Here is an 8,185-nt window from a genome sequence, read left to right as displayed (position 1 = left end):
TCGACATGGCTCAAAAGTCACAATAATACTTTCATACTTCACCCTCGTGGTTCCGCACCGCTTGAAACACTTTCCCCATGTAATCTTTCACTATAGTATAGAGTCTTTCGTTTCATAAAGAACACACACACACACACACACACACACACACACACACACACACACACACACACACCCATGTTCTCGCACTTGGAAAGTGCACATAAACGTTTTTTTCAATAAATAGACCAATATGAATTTGTAAAGAATTAAATTGGCGTTGAAGCCAAATAGGGGGTAGGGGAGATAAAACGGCGACAGAGGACAGCAGAATAGGCCCATGGTAATGTGGCTTAGCTCAAAAGAATCACAAGAGCCTGTTCTTTGAAACGGTTGTGTACTTTGTTTCTAATAAGTTGCACAGTTTTCTATAGAGACAGTTTATTGCAAACATTTAGGCAAATTCACAGTTCGCAACGTGTGACAGACGGTGGGTACACACGTAGCTTCACTGCGGTCACGTTATTGCATATATTGTCGTTTTCATTATTGCATATGGTGCAGAAGGCATTACTGTCAACAAAAACATAAAGGAAAGTCTTGTAGCTCAAATAACAAAGACACGGGTGATCACCAAACTTATGGAAGGTTTTGGACCGACGAAAAGCAGCCGTGCCACCTGAGATGAGCACCCTTCAAAATTAAGCCAGAAGGGACAGTGAGTCCCAAGATTGTTTACGTTAACATGATTTGTCGTGATCTATACACTCTAAAGCACCAAAAAATACATATGAAAAATTTATTGGGGGGGGGGGGGGGGGGTGAAAGGTGGACCATTTCTCCTGACCGAGTATAATTGCCACATTAGAAACTATATTCATTTCGTTTTAAATAGTTTATAATATCATCATTTCCCATGCAGTAAACATTCCACAGCATCCATATCATGAGTTGAAACCATCCAAACATAAGTGCACCAACATCCTTACACATACATATCATGCATATGTATACTGTACTGCATTGCATGCAATCATGTATTGTACATATCGAAGTGTCTGCATATATATGTATCAATATCTATGTATATCTATCTATCTATATATATATACTATGTGAGAGAGAGTGCGTGCGCGCGTGTGTGTGTGCAAGCTTGCATGTGAGTACGTGTGAAAGTACGTGCATAATACTGAGGTTATACTTTGTTTTAATTTCTAAAATAATGAATTAAACTATTTAATAAGTGACAACTTGAATGTGCAGAATGAAATTGCAGTACGATATGTGCAATGTCCAGGTCTTTCAACACATCTATTTCTAATTACTATGCAATAATTATTTACTCCAATGTTTTAACTCACTCAGTACGGCCAGTCCTCTCTTCTCCTCTACACAGACCCCTCGGATGTCCAGTGGGTGTCTGAATGACCCAACCTTTAGCTTCCGTCGTCAGAATTGTGGTATTCTTTGTCAACATTCACGTCTTCAGTATAAGAGCCTTCCGCTTGCAATATTTTGATGATGGTAATTGGGGTGAAACGCTGTTAACGTCGTCTCTTTCACCGTTCGTATGGAAAGAGTTAAAGTTAATAATTATATGAAATGCTTTGATGTCAAAACCTTATTGCTCCTGTTTAATCAAGTCATATTTAATGTTGTTTTCTTGTGCGTGCGTTTGTGTGTGTGTGCCGTGTGTGTGTGTGTGTGTGTGTGTGTGTGTGTGTGTGTGTGTGTGTGTGTGCCGTGTGTGTGTGTGTGTGTGTGTGTGTGTGTGTGTGTGTGTGTGTGTGCCGTGTGTGTGTGTGTGTGTGTGTGTGTGTGTGTGTGTGTGTGTGTGTGTGTGTGCCGTGTGTGTGTGTGTGTGTGTGTGTGTGTGTGTGTGTGTGTGTGCCGTGTGTGTGTGTGTGTGTGTGTGTGCCGTGTGTGTGTGTGTGTGTGTGTGTGTGTGTGCCGTGTGTGTGTGTGTGTGTGTGTGTGTGTGCCGTGTGTGTGTGTGTGGAATGATTGTCTGCTTTTGTTTTAGCGGCGATTTTTCTTTATGAGATAATAAAGTAATTCTTTTATTATCTTATCTTGAATGTGTAACAAAGAACGATGATTCCCAGCCTCTAAGCATTTTCGTTTCATCTCATAGTTAAGCGGCTAATCCGGAGCGTTCAAAGGTGTACATAGTGGGTTGATCATAAAACAAATAAAGTTTTATGATTTGGATGTGTCATTGTAGGTTTAAGAGCAAACATGTTATATGAAAGGCAGGTATTATATTTTCACAGCAGTGCTAATTGCTGTTTGTTTTATTTTCGGTCTTGAGCTATTTTGTGAGCGATTTATTCTTTCGCATTTACTTCGGGTGATGTTCTGTATCATTTATATCTACATTTCAAATGTCAATAGAATTGGTAATTTTCGGTGGTTACTATGGACACTGAGTATGGTATGTACTTTTGATGCAATGTCTTGTCATAATTCGTCATATCTGCTTTCTTAGTTGGATCAGCCTGCGTGTTTTGATGGATGATTCTTATCTATCTATCTATCCACCACCCCTGCTCCCCCCCACTCCCCCTCCACACACACACACGCACACGCATTATGTGCGTGTGCATACAATCGCAAACATTTTATGGTTCCTTTATCGTTTGGCATTTCTTATGAACACAACATTCTGGTCAAAAGCCAGCTTATTGTTTTAAACAGTCCCTAAAGATCTATATTCATTGACTCGCTCCCTGTTTTACCATTACAAAGAGGAAATCTGAAGCAAGGGATCTTTTCGAAAATCTAATGAAATTCGTAGTTGTTTTCAAACCGATCAGATCCAGATAGTTCTCCTCACTCCGGGAACGGAACGTTCTAAAATCATTACACTAAACAGCTATTGTATGGCAGGAGTTTCCTCCGTGCCTCTGCAGTCATGTGAGTACTGTGTAAATAGGACAGGGCACAGCACCATGCCTTGTGGCGCTCCAGTACAAGTAGTTTTGAGAATAATTGACAGATTGAAAACGGACGGGCTGACTCGTAGGAAAGCTAACCATCAAAAGAATGGCCTTAGGATCAACATCTAAGCCCAGCAGTTTGAGGGCAAGGAGGTGAGATTTGTATTGTGGTGTAAAAGTGGAAGAGAATACAAACAACAGATCCCGTGTTATCTAAATGAAGGAAAGTATTGTGAATACGAACGGCGAAAGAGACGACGTTAACAGCGTTTCACCCCAGTTACAACCATCAAAATATTACAAGCGGAAGGCTCTTACACTGAAGAGGTGAATGTTGACAAAGAATACCACAATTCTGACGACGGAAGCTAAAGGTTGGGTCATAGAGACACTCACTGGACATCCGAGGGGTCTGTGTAGAGGAGAAGAGAGGACTGGCCGTACTGAGTGAGTTAAATTGTCATCGTCAATACTTCTGTGTTGTCTGCAGGCAGACTACAGAGGGTAAAGATGTTGCTTGGTGAAAGATAATAGATGGCGGAGAACAATGTTCATAAAACATCTTATTTCCATTGAAGTCAGGGCAACATGGCGGTAATAATTTAGTGCAGCTGGGCTCTGTTTCTTGGGGGGTAGGAAAGACAGTAGAGTTTTCCAGATGCTGAAGATAGGGAAGTCATTGAGAGACCAGTTCAAGATGTTACAGAACAATTCACACAGGTCAGAGGCACTGTTTTCAGTAAGGTTCCGCAGATATTATCTGGACTTTTTCGCCTTCTTGACGTTTAGTTTTTGAAAACAAAGACTCTGCAACTTTTGAATCGATCTCAAAGTCCTGACCAGCGTTTCTATCTTTTGACATTCCCCTTCAGCTGTGATACCACACCACCCGGTTCCCGTCCTAGGTCATTCCTTTCAAACCTACTGTCGACGTCGTTAAGTTTGTTTGAAAAATCAACGTGTTGGCGGGGCCCAGTCCTTTCCTTCAGCAGATTTAAACATTCCCGACTGAAGTCACATAGGCTACCCATTCACACCTGGGTGAAGAGAGAAAAGTCAGGAGTAAAATGCCTTTCCCAGAGGTCACAGCATCATGTCGAAACGGGAACTCGAACTCTGGTCACTGGTGATACATTGGATCGGAAGACCAACGCCTAACCGAGCCTACCACGGCTCCTCCTATTTTAATTTTTTAATTTTTTTTTGTGAGCTGTAGACATGAAACAAAAAGGAGGTTAATACGCTTAATTATCTGTTAGGTGTGTGTGTGTGTGTGTGTGTGGTGGGGGGGGGGGGGGGCTGGGGGGGAGGGGGTAAATAAAAAAACCGCAGGAATTAAAGGAAAGAGACATGACCGAAGCGCCCACTGTGTTATATATACAGCTGGGCAAACAGTGAAGGGTTTTCCGTCTGCGAAATTTTGATCCCGGTGACACAACTTCATTCGAGGTATGTCTTGGCTTTCCCTTAGATACTTATTCTATCCAATATGTATGCTTTCCCTTAGATATGTATTCTGTCCATACATGTCTTGTTGTTCTTTATGTGGTTTATTTGCTGAATCATATTCTGTTTCGTCCCGCTGTTCTGGGTTTCTCCCCATGTATTCTGGGCCTTCCGCGAACAGCTAGGCTCATTCCGCTGAAGCTGAAATGCATGTAGAGGAGAAAGGGCTCTCGACTTCATGCTGCTGTCAGGCCACCATCCAGCGAAGACACTGCACTGCTGCTGCTGCTGCTGCTGCTGCTGCTGCTGCTGTGTGTGTGTGTGTGTGTGTGTGTGTGTGTGTTTGTTTGTGTGTGTGTGTGTGTGTGTGTTTGTTTGTGTGTGTGTGTGTGTGTGTGTTTGTGTGTGTGTGTGTGTTTTTGTGTATGTGTGTGTGTGTGTTTGTTTGTGTGTTTGTGTGTGTGTGTATGTTTGTTTGTTTGTGTGTGTGTGTGTGTGTGTGTGTGTGTGTGTGTTTGTTTGTTTGTGTGTGTGTGTGTGTGTGTGTGTGTGTGTGTGTGTTTGTTTGTTTATGTGTGCGTGTGCGTGTGTGTGTGTGTGTGTGTTTGAGCTGTACGTCGCAGAGGCCAGTGTATATGGCCATCGTCGCAACGGAACTTGGGAGAGCGCATGGAAAAAAAAAGGAAGAAGAGGGAAAAAAAAAGAAGCTACTACTGCTGTTACTGGTGGGAAACAGTAGCTGGCAGGGGTCTTTTGATGGCCGCCTTGAATGCTGCGGTCGTCCCTGCGCTCACAACTCCTTCCTCCAGCTGATTCCATTCCGCTGTTGTTTTTACAAAGAATGAGTTCTTTAGCTGGTCTGTCTTGCAGGATGGAATTACATAACCCTTGCTGTTGTTGAAAGTTCTTCTTTCTGCTATATTGTCTATATCATGGTCTTTATAAGACGTACGCTTGGATCTTCTGCTGGTCTTGCTTGCAGGTGTCAAGAACTTTCCTGGTGGTAGGGCCAGTATTTGATTGTCAACAATTCTAAACATTGTAGTAAGCCGTATGGTTTTACGACGATCCTCTAAAGGTGGTAAATTTTGATTTTGTAGCATTTGCGTCACACAGCCTGGATCCCTTGATCTGTAGTCCCTGGTAATGAATGGCGGCCTGGCACAGGACCCTCTCAAGCCTCTTGGTGTCATTTTTGAGGTGGGGGTTCCAGACTGCTGCTCCATATTCCAGCGTTGAACGGACAGGTGAAATGTATGCCATTCGGCGGCTTTCTGGGGGGCAATTCCTCAGGTTACGTCTGAGAAAGCTGAGTGGGCAGTTGGCTCTTTTGCAGATGTTTGTAATGTGGCCAGTCCATTTCAGGTCGTTTGAGATCTGTATTCCCAGATATGGGTTTTGTTGAACTTGTTGTAGTACGACTCCATTTAGTCTGTAAAAGTATGGAGATTTTCCTTTGCTGGATAGAATGTAGCATTTCTTTGCATTAAATTGCATTCTCCAGTCTTTCGCCCATACTTCCAGACTATCCAGGTCTATCTGTAGGGTGATGTGGTCCTGGAAGGAGTGGATTTCCCGGTACAGGAGGCAGTTATCCGCGAAAAGGCGTACTGTTGATTTTGTGGATTGTGGCAGGTTGTTTATATAGGACAGGAAGAGTAAAGGTCCCAGTACTGTACCTTGGGGAACACCTGATATCACCTCTGTTTCCTCAGATTGCTCTCCCTCCAGGATCACTCTCAGTTTACGCCGGGTCAGGAAGTTCTTGATCCATGTATGGATGGGTCCTCTGCTCCCGTAGTGATTCAGCTTGTGTAGCAGTGTGTCGTGTGGTACAGTGTCGAGAGCCATACTGAAATCCAGGATTACCACGTCTGTCTGTATGTTTGTATCATGCCATTTGAAGAGATCATGCACGGTGGTGAGCAACAGGGTTCCACACGAATAGCCTCTCCTAAACCCGTGGTTTCTGTCTGTCAGTGTGTTGTATTTTTCGAGGTGTCTATGGAGGCGGCAGCAGATAATATGTTCTAGCAGTTTGCATGCTACCGAGGTCAAGGACACTGGTCGGTAGTTTTCTGCTCTATTCCTGTCGCCTTTCATGAACACGCTTGAAATGTTTGCAGACAACCAGTCTGGAGGATTCCAGTGGTTATCGACTGAATATAATAGTGAGTGACTGGGCAACGGTGTCCGCGCAAGTTTTCAGGACTCTGGGTGGGATTCCGTTTGGCTGCAGGCCTTGGAGGGGTTTATGTTCTTTTGGAGTTTAACAGTTCCCTCTGTTGTAATGTCGAGATCTTCAATGCTGGGTTGAGCTAGGCCCTCCATTGGGGGGGAGATGGTTTCCCATCATCTTGAGTGAGTACAGACTTGTTCAAGAAGGATGTTTGCCTTGGAGTAGCTGTCGCTATACAGGGTGTTTCCTTTTTTCAGGGCTGCAACACATGTGTTGCCTTGGCGTCTGGCTTTGTTGTATCTCCAGAATGGCTTATTTATTTATTTATTTATTTATTAAGACTTCTTGCTATAGCGCATATTCTTGAAGCTCTATGCGCTTCACAATAGCACTAAAAACATTCACTCAAACATCCCCACACAAACATATGCATATAATTTGAAACATAGGCGAGAGAGAACAATTAAAATAGGTCATGTCAGTTGATTAAATCAAGAAATGCAACAAGTATTTTAAAAAAAAATAGACAATTGAAATTGAAAGAACACAAGCACGTTTTCGCATGTACATATACGTAGGTTCATACATACATACATACATACAAACACACAAAACACACAACGTGCGCACACACACACACACATACACGCACACACGCGCGCGCGCGCGCACGCACGCACACATGCACCAACGAACACAAGCCGCATACCCAAACACATTACTCACGCACTCACTCAGTAACACACACACATACACGCACCTACAGGCACAGTACACACACGAACACAGATCAACAATCGAATAATGCAACTACTGCGACATTACATTAAATATATATATATATATATATATATATATATATATAATAAAATAAAAGTTCCTGCTAAGCATTTCCCTGAAGAAACACCCCACATTACACACACAGATCAAAACTAGAAAGATGAAACAATGTTCAGACACACACACACACACACACACACACACACACACACACACACACACACACACGAATGACAAACAATTGAAACACACAGGCTACAACATCACATGATAAAGCAATATTCATCAAACATTTCTAGTAAAAACGTATGTACATCATTACATTTAAGAAATTAAACCTGAAAATGTAAAAATGTACGTATTGTAAAAAAACAACAACAACAAAAACAAAAAACAAAAAAAACCACACTCACACCTCCAACCCGCCCACATACACTAGCACACACACACACACACACACACACACACACACACACACACACACACACACACACACACACACACACACACACAACTCATCAACAACAACAAAAGCACAACAGATGGACAACTGAGTAAACAAACTACAACATTACTTCATTAAGCAGTTCGTGTTAAAAAAAAAATCTCTCACATACATATTTATATATTAGAAAACACACACACACACACACACACACACACACACACACGTACCAACTCACCCACCCGCACACCCGCAACACACAGACACAAGCTCGCGCGTGTGGGCGTGCAAACACCCGCCACCACCTCTCCCCCCTCGTCACCCCCCGCTCCCCCTCCGCCCCCCCCTGCCCCCCCCCCTGCCCCCCCCCCCCCCCCCACACACACACACACACACAACACAACACAACCACACACC

This window comes from Babylonia areolata, chromosome 20 (genome assembly GCF_041734735.1).
Source record: "Babylonia areolata isolate BAREFJ2019XMU chromosome 20, ASM4173473v1, whole genome shotgun sequence".
Lineage (NCBI taxonomy): Eukaryota > Metazoa > Mollusca > Gastropoda > Neogastropoda > Buccinidae > Babylonia > Babylonia areolata.
Note: the sequence above shows the minus strand (reverse complement) of the source record.